Consider the following 15,066-nt stretch of genomic DNA (forward strand, 5'->3'; position numbering starts at 1 on the left):
TATCAAACTCGATTATGTGCATCAAATGATTGTACACGATTTTTATTACGACAAGGGTTTGGATTCCATGAACATGATGAGACTGATGATTCGAAGATTCAAGGTAATTTTCTTGAACTGTTTAGATAGTTGTGCAACCACAACAAGGATATTGAAATTGTGACTTTTAAAAATGTTTCGAATAATTTAAAATTGATTGCACCCGATATTCGAAAAGATATAATGAACTCAATTGCAGTAGAAATTGACAATATAGTTATAGGAGATATGAGTAACAAACACTTTTCTGTCTTGATAGAAGAATCAAAATGTATATCTTCAAAGGAGTAGATGTCAGTAGTATTACGATATGTGGATAAAAGTCATGTGATTGAACAATTTTTTGAAATCATACATGTCAATAATACAAGTGCTCTATCACTAAAGAAAGCTATTGATGGTTTTTCTTTTCTCAGCATGGGTTAAGTATTGCTAGTTTGCAATGCCAAAGATACGATGGAGAAAGTAATATACAAGGTGAGTTCAATGGATTTAAAGTACTTATTCTAAAAGAAAATGAATGTGCTTTTTACATGCATTGTTATTCTTATCAACTTCAATTAGCTCTCACAGCTATTGCAAAAAAACATGTGGAAATTGCTGGGTTTTTTTTTTAATCGTTACAAATGTGGTGAATATTACTGGAGCATCAACGAAACGTCGGGATATTCTACGAGGAAAACGTAGCATGGGAATTTTTGAAGCTCTAAATAATGGTGAAATATCAAGTGGTCAAGGATTAAATCTAGAGACAATGATTAAACAACCAGGAGATACTCGATGGGGGATCATATTACAAAACTTTAACGAGTTTTATTGTTGGGATTGGTGTCTCAAATCTCTTGTATTATCGTAGTTTGTAAACATTATATAAACAAATTGTTATTAATAAAATAATTGTTATTTTATGAGCATACACTCAATCCAATAAACTAAGATCCTAGGTTATTTTATGTAATTTAAATAAGTATGTAGAGACATACAGGTGGATCTTATTTAAATAATAACCTAAACGGTTTGTAGTAGATGGAAAAGGATGGGTACCTTATCTTGGTGACACTATGGATACGTCCTACTTTATAGACATTACAAGTATTGTGAAGTGCTACAAATGATTTGATCCTAATCTTTCATGTGGAGACATGTGATTGGGGGTATCCTATACAAAAAGTTTGTATAAGACCGGATAACGAAATGATTAGTCTCATTATATAACACCGTTAGTAGTAGAGACTTACATTTCACAAGGATGACCACAGGTGATGTGGCCTAAATCTTGATTTGTATGGGTGAGAGTGGCCAGATTGCCAACTCAATATGTCTACCATTTTAGGGATTCGTCTGATAGGGAGCTGGGAACAAAATTATACAAGACAGAATTCAATCATTCCCTGATGTCGGGATAAGTAGATAAACTGCTCCGTTAAGGACTGATTCCGGAGCTTGAACAATGTGGCCACACCCTCTCCTGGCCTGAATGAGACTTAGTCATAGTTGGACTATGACTTATTGTTCATTAGAGGGATCAGTGGTACTTAAGAAGTTAGATGTAAATAAAAGGGCAAAACATTAATTTTTGTCCAGCTATACTTACGAGCAATTTGTGAAGGATCATTGCACCGTTGACTAGTTATATCCAATGGATATCTGTAGTGCGAAGAGTGCAACTGTCGGTCTTTAGTGAAGTGAACGACAGTTAATGGATGTTGGTCAATTCAATTAAAGAGTTTAATTAATTATCAAAATACCATTGAAAATTCAGTCTACAGGTCCATGAGGTGCTCTCTGTAGCTCAACAGGGATTTATTGAGAATTAAATTTTAGATTAATTTGAATTGTTGAAATTAATTGAGGGAATTAATGTATTTGTTATATATAATATAAAGTATTTTGAGAGGAATTAAATATTATGATTCAAATATTAGTTATGTAGATGAGATTCATATAATTGAATTTAGTGTAAATATGATTTATATTAAATGTCATGTAATGATTAGCTTATATTCTATTTGGTACAATATAAAAACTGTAGGTTATATGCTATATTTGATATGACATATAGTGTATATATATAATAATGTAGTTATTGTATACATACATACATACATACATATAATTAATTAATTAATTAAATTAAATTATTTTAATTTAATTTAATTAATGGGAGGGAGTTACAACTTCCTCCCTTAATCTCTCTCAAAGTAGTACGTGGAACTAAGGGGTTGCAGGCAATTGTTTGATCTCTTTGTTTGTTTTCCAAGAAAAATACAGAGAAGGATATGGTTTTTTTCATCCTCCTCTTTTCCTATCTAGAATTCAAGCAAAACCCACAACTCTTGCTTGAATTCTCAATTCCAAGAGAATACAAAGGGTTCTCAAATGATGGTGCCCTTTTTGGGATTTTGAATTCAAGATCCAAATCAAAGTGTTCATGATCGTGGATCGAGGGAATTACACGAAGAAGGTGTTCTTCAAGAGTAAGTGTATTTTTATTCCCTATTTCTCTCAAATAAGCATGCTATAATTTTAGGTTGATAATGCATAATTGTTTTTTATGTTATATAGTTTTTCAATTCTGTGAAAACGAAATTTGGGACCGATCCCCACGTTGCTATACAGGGACTGTCACACCCCGTACCAGACTGCCCTCCTAACCTGGATGGAATGGTGACTGTAGCAGTTACCAACCCTTTTGCTGGCACTTACTGCCTATCTTCCTGTTAAATCTTGCTCAAACCCTGAATACATACGTAATAACCCAGAACTTAACACATTTGTATTACAGGGTTTCGCACCATTGTTTACATAGATAATACAACCTAGTGAGCCCCATCAAGAATACTAGTCACTAGACAGACACATGTGTACTAACTAATACAGGTCTTCAATTACGTTTCCTTCAACCTGTGTCTTGAGTGGCAGAGCAGCAGCAGAATAGTCTTTTGGGAACTGACCGCTACCTGAAAGAAAACATTTGAAAACATGAGCTAGAAGCCCAGTGAGTGACTTAATAAAATGTAAATCTCATGCTTAAACTGAAAGCTTGAAAACATAATTTTGGAACTTAAAATATACCATGCAAACGTATACATAAAATCATTTAAACCAATGTATCTGAAACCTGAATCTTAGCTGAGAATGAACATTCACTGCTCTAATTCCCAACGTCAAGCCAAGGCCATATGAGACTTTTACCTGTCCTGCTCACATTAACTGTGGCTAGAAGAGATCCCTACATCGATCTCTTTAAATATATCGATGGCCTCAAGCAACATCCTTAAAACATAAACGCTGATAACAACTTTTAAACATCAATGATCATCATTATTCCCTAGTTGAGAACGAGCATACACTGCTCTAGCTCCCAACGTCTATTATCGGCCAAGAGACCCATACCTCGGCCTCTCATTCAGACCTACCTACATACACATGGAGTTTTCTATGTACCTTCAACACCTTAGGTACATTTATTCAGATATCTTCCCTACCTTCAGTATCCCTATTCATTATATTAAGAAATATCAACGCATGTACTTTGGCAACCTTAGGTATTTAAAACATAATGCGTCAAGCTTTATTCGACCTTAGTTTTAACCCTAATGCATACTTCATACTTTGTGAAATAAGTTGGCTTAAAACATATTTAGACATGAAAAACATACTTGGAACACTCATATATTAGTAAACATCATGGGTTGATAAACATTCATAAACATTAGAAACTTTAAACTATCCTTCTAGCCTAAGAGAATGTATAACTGCCTTTATCCTTAGTTGAGAGTAAACTACTAGTTCTAACCCTCAATGTCAACCTTAGTCGAGGAAAACCCTCTTTTGCTCAGTCCCTCGACGTTGTATTACCTACGTGCATGTGGTTTTAACTGAGTACCGTCGTACTTTATGTACCTGACTAGGATACCTTCTCATTTTCCTTCAGTATCCTTAGGTACTTTTGCTCAGATACCTTCTCAAACGTCCTTCAGTATCGAGCTATTAAGATACCTTCTCAAATGTCCTTCGGTATCAATTTGGTCTGGTACCTTCTCGAATGTCCTTCGGTACCAAGTTGATCAGATACCTTCTCAAATGTCCTTCGGTATCACGTTTTAAGTAAAACTAGTCATAGACATTTACTTGAACACTAAGGCTTAGTGCTCAAATCATTATACTAATTCATCCATCATACCAGTTCATCATAAAAATGGAGTGACTTAAACATGCTAAAGGTATTCGAACAAGATAACATATTTAAATCATATCAATTCCATGGAAAGCATGTTTTACTTAGCATGAGTAACAGTTTCACAAATACGTTGCTTGGCGCTTCATTCAAACATTTAGCATAAGGAATATCTTCAAGAAATCTTAGTTTCTAAATCATTAAAACAGTAAGTCATCACATAGTCATTCACAGCTTGTTGACCTCTTAACGAGTTATATGCCTCTTCTAGCTCTTCTTGGCCTGGAAGGACATAATTCCCAGTTAAACTACTTAGAATTCTTAGCAAAATACCTCAAATAGTTCATTTACTAACGGAACTTTCATTATCAAAGACAACCTTACTATCAAGATTCTCCTCATGAGTGAGATCAAGCTTTCCTAGTGATACTCACTTACCAGCAATACCAACGATACCACTTACAGCGATACCAACGATACCACTTACTAGCGATACCAACGATACTACTTACCAACGATACCAACGATATTCACTTACCAGCGATATCAGCAATACCACTTACCAATGATACCAGCGATACCAACCCAATTTCTAGCGAGATTCAGCCTAATTTCTAGCAAGATTCACTTCTAGAGTGAGATCCTCATCACAAAATTAGCGAGATTTCCTTCATTAGCGAAGTCCTCATCACAAAATCTCGCTATAATCTCCATGGTGGACTGTTTGCTTGTTCCTCCCAAGCAACTGTCTGCTTATGTACAGATTCTCTATTACAACTTTAAAAATTCATAACTCAAAATCCAGACCTCTTTTGAAGAAACTTCCTTCTACAAACATGTTTAAATTGCGTTAGCAACATTACCTTAAAATTTAAGCTTAAACTTCCTTGTCGTTTAATCTAGAGATTCAAAACTTCATCGTTGGCCCCAATTCAAGTAGCTGCCTGCTTGTTCAACAATTCCCAGTTCAAACTTCAAAATTATATAACTCGATTTTCAGGCCTCATCTTAAAAAGCTCCATTCTACAAAGTTGTTCATAACTGAGTTAACAATATTACCTCAAATTTTTAGCTCAAAATGTTTTGTAATTCATCCTGGAGCTTCAATTCTTCATTGATGGCCTAAATTCACCTGTGAAACGAACCCTTCATCTTTTCTTTGCCCCTCCGGCCTTATTCCGACGAGTTTTCCAGTAGCCCAGCCACAAAAAATAGGCACATAGCGCTTTCAAATGCCACTGGAATTATACAAATAGCCTAAGTAGTTTGTCCAAACCGACCAAATGAATTCGATCTTCTTGCTTATATTACCGCCCAAAATCCAGCATGAACCCTCCTTGTGCCATCTGGCCCACTATTAGTGACGAAGGGCTAGGATTTAGCAAAACTTCTTTTGCTAACTTCACTCACAATATTACTTCAGCACTACACCTCACTAGATGGCATAGTCTAATTCATATGCTTATTATGTATTCCATCATCAAGCATAACCTTCCTTAGCCTAATCGGATTTAGTCCTACTTTTACACCTAGCTACCCAAGAGCCTATTTCTTCTTGCTTCCTTCTTCTACCCTTCCTAAGACATGGCTTCATTTAGCTCATTAGGAAAAATCTCATTACTTACTCTTACTTAATGTAATTAAGGTTCAAATTTTACACGGACCTTCATCGATTCCCTTCATTTATTACAATGTTCTATTCAGTAGTTGATGTACTTGAGACAAATTTTTCAAGATGAATCAAATTTAGAACAAAAATAGGAAGTGAAAATTCTATTAAATTCGATCTCGTAATTTGACTTTGTTTTCAATATACATTTCATGAAAAATATATTGGAAATCACAAATAACTTGTCTCAAGCATTAAAAAGAAAATATTTGAACATTGTGAATGCAATGATTTTAGTAAAATATTGTAAACAAATACTACAATCAAGAAGAGAGAGTTTGATTGGGATTCATTCTTGGAAATAGTTTCTAATTTATGCAATAGTCATGATATTGAAGTTCTTAAAATGGACGACATGTTTCTAGTTCAAAGACGACAAAGCCAAAAATCACAACCAATTACAAATTTCATCCTTACCTTGTTGACATTTTCCATGTTGTCATTAATATGTATTTCAAGAGTTGAATAATCGTTTTATTGAAACAAGTACTGAATTACTTTTCTGCATTACCCATTTGAATTTGAGTAATTCATTTGTTGCTTTTGATAGACAAAAACTTAGTCGACTTGCTTAGTTTTATCCAAGAGACTTCTCAGTTATTGAACTCTCTATCCTTGAGGATCAACTTCAAAATTACATTACCGATATGCGTTTAGAATCTACTGAACTAAAAAACATAGGTGATCTTGCAGTAAAAATGGTCATGACGAACAGAGATAAAATCAATCAATTAGTTTATCAGTTGCTCACTTTGGCGTTGATTTTACTTGTTACAATAGCTACTGTAAAGAGAACATTTTCTACTATGAAAATATTGTGAAGACTCGATTATGTAATCGAATGGGAGATCAATAGATAAATGATTGTCTTATAGAATATATCGAGAAAGATTTATTAGATAAGTTAGACAATAAAGTTATTATGGATCGATTTCAAAATACGAAAACTCGTAGAGGACAGTTGAATATGTATTCAATTAGTTAATATATGTAGTTATGAATACTTTCTTTTTACCCTCTTTTATTACATAGTGTCCCCCATATAAAACTCTTAGACCCGCCACTATACATACATACATATATATATCTATATATCTATATATTATTAGAAAAAAAAAACTTTTACATTTTCTTCTAAATAAGTAAGAAATGTTGTATTTTTTTAAAAAATAATTATTAATATTAAAAAAAAAAACTTCACATTTCCTTCCTGGTAGGTTTTTTACAGGAAAATTGAATTTCCCCTAAGTTTTAATTTAATGTTTTTTTTTTTAACAATTCTAATTCCAAATTTTTCTAGTAAGTTTACGTTAGTTATATTAAACTTAAATTTACTAAAATTTCTATAAAAGGATAGCTAGGATAGTTTTTTCTTAGTTTTTATTATTTTTTTAATTTACCATTCTTAGTTTGAGTTAAAAAAAATCTCACAATTTTTTCGTAAAAATTGGAATTTAATGATTTTCCCCAAAATTTTCAATTCATAAGGAAAATTTGATGTAAGAACTTTTTTTTACAGGAAAATTTTCAAATCCTTACAAGAAATTTCAACGATTTTTTTGTATGATCTAAAATTGAAGTTGGGTTTGCAAAGTTGTAATAGGAAAAGGTAAAAATGAAAAACACTTGAATGAGGGACAAAATAGTACTTTTACCATGTAAGGTCCTCTACTTAAAATCTCAAAATGTAAGAAAGAGGTTAGAAAAAGTAGCTTTAAAAAAAAAAAGGTTAGTTATGTAAGATGAAAACTATTTGGGTTAAAAATAACAATTTGCCAAAAATTGACTCCACAAAGAAGAGCATATATATATATATATATATACCAAAAAGTGTAAAATTTATTAGGATGGTGGATTCATGATATATAAGAAATTTTACTTGAATATTAAATTATCACATTATTGATATAAAATTAAAGTTATCAGGATTTATCCACTTAAGCTATTGGGTAAATTGATGATTAAACTATACGAATAGGAGTTTTGTTCGATGCTTAAGCTATTAGGTTCATTGATGATTAATTATTGCATAAAAGTAAGATAGAGGTCTTGTGTTCAAACTGGTACAAATCTCCACCTTGACTTGAATTTTTTTATAGATAATAGATGTACCAGATTCAATATGTAATATATTGCCAAACGTACTTAGATTTCTCCTTCATGCCTCAAAATATCCAATGAGGAAACACTAACCATTAAAAAATATTTAGCAAGGCATTCCAACAAATTTCCACCTTGACTTGAATTCTCTTACAGATAATAAATGTACCAGATGCAACATAAAATATATTGCCAAACGTAGTCAGAATTCTCCCTTAAACTCAAGATGGTAGAATGACGAAGAACTTGAGCTTGTGAAGAAAGAATTTCGAATCAAATCAGCAGATCTGAACTAGAAACAGAAAACCTACAGACATACCAAATGCAATATAAATATATTACCAAACATACTCAGACTTCTCCCTCAAACTTAAGGTGGTAGAATGACGAACAATTTGAGTTTGCGAAGAAATTTTTTTGAATCAAATCAATAGATCTGGGTTGGAAACTTAAAACTTACGAACTTCTCGACTGGAAACAAAGATCTAAATAAAGATCTAAAAATAGAACCCACAAACTTCTAGGCTGGAAACAGAGACATTATATAAAGATATGAAAACAAAACCCACAAACTTCTAAGTTGAAAATAGAGACCTACATAAAGGTTTGAGAACAGATCCCACGAACTTCCAATTTGAAATTGGAAAAGAAAGATTCCACAAAGGCAAATTAGGCTGAAATTGAAAATTCCACAAACAAAAAATGGAGGCTTTATGAACTTGATAAAAAACACCACGAACAATCAGATCTGTGAGAACCACATATTAAAAAAAAAACAACTGAACTAAATCAAGTGTCGAAACCAAATCAAAATAACTGTTTGAACCAAACTGAACGAACTGGTTTGACTGAATTTTGTTTGAAAATGGAACAAGGACCCACAAAATTTATTTACCATAATTGCAAATAAACCAAAATTGGATCAACTTGAACCAAACCAAATCAGACCAAACCAAAATTCAGCATGATCCAATAGTTGACAAACTCCGGTAATCGACAACTTTATGGAAATTTTTCTTGAAAAAACTGAATTGCAGTGCAACATTAGATTTTGTTTAGCAACGATTACAAATAGAACCAGTGCTCAATGCAATGATCCAACCTTTCAAAATAAGACCCTATGTGTCCCCAACGAGCTGACCAAAATTTAACACAATCCAATGATTGAAATTGCAGCATCGATAACTTTGTGGAAGTTGTCCCTAAAAAATTGAACTATATTGTAGTTTTATAGATTCTATTCAGCAGCCACTACGGACAAACAGAGCTTAAAATGATGATCCAATAGTTCAAGTCGAGACGATATGTGTCTCCAATAGAGTGATAAAAATTCATTACGATCTAATGGTTAAAACTCTGACAATCGACAACTTTGTTGAAGCTGTCCTGAAAAGTTGAACTACACTACAATTTTATAGATTCTACTCAGCAACAACTATAAGATAAAATCAGAGTTCAAAACGACGATCAACCATTCAAAACCAGACTCTATGTGTCTGAAACAGTCAGACAAAAATTTAGAATGATCCGAAGATTGAAACTTCAACAATTGACAACTTTGTGAAAGTTGTCCTTGAAATATCGAACTACACTGCAGTATTACAAATTTTGTTTAGCAGCGATTATGGACAAGACCAGATCTCAAAATGACAATTCAATAATTCAAAACAAGCCCCTATGCGTTTCGAATAGGCTGACTAAAATTCAGCACGATCTAATGGTGAACACTCCGACGATCAAAAACATTGGTGAAGCTGTCTTTGAAAAATTGAACTGCACTGCAATCATTCTGGGTTTCCAATAAGAGTATTTTGTTCCATCAAGAACAGGAGGACATGTAGTGGAACCACTTTCCTTAATACCTTCCATTATCAAAGCATAAGTTAAAAGCTGACTCGCTCTGATACCAATTGAAGTTTTGGGAAATGGTTGTAAGCACTCAACGTATGTCTCACACAATGTCCTGGCACATTCACAGACAATAGCAAAAATAACGTAAAGCAAACTGAAACAAACACACCAAGTTTGTTAACCCAGTTCAACGATAAACCACCTACGTCTGGGGGCAGTATGCCCAGAAAAGATAATTCACTAATGCAAGAAAATCAAACGATAACAACGTTGTATTTATCTAGAAGGTAACAATATTGCAATGACACCTGTTCTTAAACGTTGTTAAACACCTAGACTCCCCCTATATGTGAGACTCCCTTTCTTGAACTTAGGCTCCCCCTAATTTTGTATGAACATCAGTGATGAGACACTTAGGTTCTCCCTACGTGAATGAGACTTCCTCACACGTTATAATATCTTTCCTTCTACTTATGAAATCCCTTCACAAGAGAACATAAAATCCCCATAAATACTGAGAACTCTCTTTTCGATGCAAAGCAACTTAGGCTTCCCCTAAGGCTTGAAAAATCCTTCTCGATGAACAAAGTCCTAGACTCCCTTTAAGAAAAAACAATCTTTGTTAAAAGTGATGAGAATTAACGAAGAACACATGGCACAAATGCAACACAGAGAACTTCTTTTGCAGTGCAAAGAGAAAGCTCTTACTGAATAAAAATGACAAATAATATGCTCAAATAATGAATGTAGCAGCAACCCTAGCAAACGATCTTCTTGAGCATAAATAGCACAGTGGAAACAAGGAAAATAATCCCACAGAAAATCGTTAGCCCATCAGAAAGGAAAATATTTCATAAGAATCTATAAAATGTGATAAATAAGGAAAGAAATATTCTGCTAGATCAACAATTGAAAAGATAACTTCTCAGACAAGATCCATCTGGGACTAGAGAAGAGACAACTCTAGAAAGGTTAAGAAAGTGAAGCCAGAGAATTTAACCAAATATGATTAGCCAATATCATATTTCTCTCAAACTCCCCCTTTGACTAAGATATATTTTGTTTAAGACAGAATAAAGTTAACACCACCAACCCATAATATCCATTTACAAGTGAAGGCATAAAAAACCAAAACTGATAATCCTTTAAAGAAGATAAAATCCAAAAGAACAAGTCAAATGTCCAACAAAACAACAAATTAGCCCAATAGCAGCAAAATAAAATCAACCACCTAACCAAGATCAACAGCATAAACAAGAAAACCAACAACCCAAAAACACAAACCAACTCCCCTTCTGTCTTAAAGAAAAGATATCAAGTAGAAGACCCGATCTAATATGAATCGACAACAGCCCATTTCATTATAGACAACAAAGTAGTAACCTTGTGCTTGCAATATGAAGCACGATTAATAACATCATTAAACATCGTAATCTCCATTGAAAGGAAATACATGACATGGAGACCAAAGTAAGACTTGACAAAGTCAACATTGGGAGCTTCTTCTGTTGTACCAGAAGAAGGTGGAGCAATATTCATAACATGATAACCTTAAAGTAGTTTATAGTTGAAATTCAGTAGACTAAGATTTGCACCGAGAGGCTCATCAGCAGAAATGAGATTTGGCTTTTGGGACAGAAGAAGTCCATAAATCAGACAAGGATATGGGATTGGTAAACACAGGACCTGAGAACCAATGTGTCTTCAAAGCTGACCAATGACTAATGCCCCATAATCAAAGATTGCTCCTTTGCCAATCTAATAAAGCAATGTTGCCAAAGCAACGGAAAAACCAGAATGATAAGAATGATTCACAAACCAAATTTTTCAAAGAAGGAAGCAGTTCAGTTGTGTTAGGAGGAACAATATGACCAAGAAATTTATTTATAACCCCTGTAGTAAACATAAAACTATGGCCCCTGACATGAACTCTACAAAAATCAGGTGAGTTGACATCATCAAACGAAGGCGAAAGATTCACAATAAATTATCGCACAAGCTTCGGATAGAAAGATCCAAGATTCAACACCGTTTTCATCATATCCACCTTGACTACAAGTTCCATGATGTCAAGGCACTCTTAGGCCCTCTCAGGCCCTCTCAGGAAACTATTTCTCATCAAAAATTGTCCTTTTGACCACATACTTCCAAAATAGTGCACTTTCCTCCGATTGAATGAAAACACCATCCAGGGGAACATGAGAAACAATAGTAGAAGAGACCTTTTTCTTTTGACCCCGAGTAGAGGCGCAGGTGACAGGCCCGTGGACAAATTCAGTGTCATTGTCTGAACTACAGATTAAGCCTCACTCTCTAGATCGTTCAGAAACAACTTCAACATCCTTTTCATCAGAAATTTCTTGAAATAACTCAGAACTTGTCTTTGTGTCTTGAGCAACATCTTTCATCTTGGATAGATTTTGACTAAGGGGGATATCATCCTCATTGGAGGAATTAGATACATAAGATTTACTAGAAAGCTTGGCAGAACACTCAACTTTTCAACTTGATCATGCTCAATAGTAGTAGTTTCAGGATTTTCACCCTCAACGTGCACTTGGCCAGTATGCTCACGAATAGGCAGCAAAAAATCGGACTCTAAACCATTTAACTATTTAATGTAGCATTATTAATGGACATAAAAACATTTTTTAAGCAACTAACACTTTTTTCAATCATTTTGAATTTCGCACTTAAGCAACAACATATCAGTAGTACCAAGCACAATAGCAGACATACTTCATCAATAATATCATAACTAACCATAGACTCATGAACAAAATGATCAATCTTTGCAGAGGGACTAGTATCATCTAAAGGAATATCAGTCCTAGACTTAGTGACAATTACATTTGTAGTAACAGAACTAGATACAACATCAACATCAACATCAAAATTCATTTTCTCAACAATAGAAGATACAGAAACCCTAACCTCTTTACTCGAAGCATGATCAAGTGACATATTTTGATCAGAAGTAGGACTTACAACACAATAATTGGGATTAGACTCCAAAGAACCATTTGAAGAAGAACTTTGAGAGGTAGACTAAATTGTCTTACCAAATCCCATAAGAACAATCATAGTCAAGGTGGTGGTGGATAACAGATCAATCTTCCTTTTAACAGATGCTCGTGAACCCACATTAGACCTCTTCAGTTTTGCAGAACGAGAAGCAGCAAGATTGTCATTCAATGGTGAATGAACCCTTGCATGCGAATGCCATAAATGTTTGTTGTAGTGGAAGAGACATCGACTTCAACAACCTTCTTGCAATTAGTTTCATTCTTAAATCGCACCATCTTTTCCACTATTACATACGATTTCTTCCTGGTATTTACCATCAATAAGAGCAATACACAAAGCAAAACACACAAGTAGTTGGAGCAACATGGGGAAGAAGATGAACAACATATTGGAAGGATTTAGTACCTCAATTAAAAACAACCACCTACTTAAATTCAAATTTAAATTAATCTCATCGTTAAACTAACCTTGGGCTTCCACAATAGAACAATAAATGGGCTTAATGAGAACATCAACCCTCACCTACCAAATAAAATAGTTAAATGCTAATTACTAATTGATTTTTGGTCGAACATGTTCTAGAAAAAATTATTTATTCAACAAGCTGATGAATGAAATGATATCGTATATCTATGTGCTTGGTTTGACTATACTGAACAAGATTCTTCGAAATGTTAATAGCACTAAGATTGTCACAGTAGAGTGTCATGACTTCTTGTGGAACATCATATTCCTTTAACATTTACTTCATTCACATCAATTGTGTACGGCTACTGCCTACTGCAATGCATTCAACTTCTGCAGTAGATAGAGAAACATAATTTTGTTTCTACTAAACCATGATATGTGATTCTTTCCAAGAAAGGAACATCTTTCTGAAGTACTTTTTCTATCCTCAGAATTCTCTACCCAATCAGCATCACAATAACCAATAAGATAGTCACATGTGTCAAAGGTGTACAATAAACCATAGTCATAAGTTCCATTGATGTACTTGATTTTTCTGTTCATACCAAGAATATGATAGGAATTGGGACAAGATTGGTAATGAGCACAGACTCCAATAGCAAAGGTTGTATCAGGTCTATTGGCAGTGAAGTACAATAGGCTACGAATGCTACTTCTATATAAGCTTCCATCAACACAATCACCATTTACATATATGGACAACTTAGAGTTTGTGGTAGCAGGGGTTCGATTGACTTTTGTCTTTTCAAGCACAAACTTCTTCATAATACTTCAAAGCATACTGGCTTTGAGAAATAAATATGCATTCGTCGAATTGTTTAATTTGGAATGCAAAAATATAGGTCAACTCACCTACCATACTCATTTTAAACTCTTTCTTCATCTATTCAACAAAAAGATCAACCATTTTCTGAGACATTCTACAAAAAAAAAATGTCATCAACATATATTTGAATAATAACAAAGTCTTTATCACATTTTTCACAAACAGAGTTTTATCGACTCCTTCTTTACAATAACCATTCTCAAGAAACTGAGTTAACTGCTTGTATCAGGCCCTAGGAGCCTATTTAATGCCAAAAAGAGTTTTTTTGAGCTTGTAAACATCATCAGGGTGGAAAGAATCAACGATTCCTTTAGGTTGTTCAACATACACTTCTTCAGACAAGTACCCATTTAAGAAGACACTTTTCACATCCATTTGAAACAGTTTTAATTCTAACAAGCACGAGACACCCAAAAGTAACCTACTAGCTTCAAGTCGTGCCACAAGAGCAAGGTTTCATCAAAATCAACTTCTTCTATCAGTGAATATCCTTGAGTAACTAAACGAGCTTTATTTTTTGTCCCATTTCAACTTTCATCAAACTTATTTTTGAAGATCTACTTTGTTTTTATAAAATTCACATCATCAGGATGAGGGACAAGAGACCAAACATCATTTCTCACAAATTGGCCGAGCTTCTTCTGCATAACATTCACCCAAAATTCATCAAGAAGAGCTTCATTGACATTCTTTAGTTCAATCGGGAGGTAAAACAAATGTTGCTAATCATCTCAAGGTAGTTAACTTTGTCTTTTCTTTCTGGTCAACACACCTTCTTCTAGGTTACGAATAATGTTAGAGACATGATGTTTTATACGAACCCTACTGAAGAGTTGTCTCTCTCATTGACTTCACAATTTTTAATCACATCATGACAATTTTCAATTTGGCTATCAGAATATTTTT

At 33.9% G+C, this 15,066-nt stretch overlaps 1 pseudogene; it reads left to right on the forward strand.

Moving 5' to 3' along the window:
• Positions 1-449: 449 nt before the first annotated feature.
• On the forward strand, positions 450-6,873 carry LOC150037925 (uncharacterized; annotated as a pseudogene).
• Positions 6,874-15,066: the final 8,193 nt, after the last annotated feature.

The sequence above is a fragment of the Benincasa hispida genome, chromosome 2 (genome assembly GCF_027475165.1).
Source record: "Benincasa hispida cultivar pf3 chromosome 2, pf3_genome.v1.1, whole genome shotgun sequence".
NCBI lineage: Eukaryota > Viridiplantae > Streptophyta > Magnoliopsida > Cucurbitales > Cucurbitaceae > Benincasa > Benincasa hispida.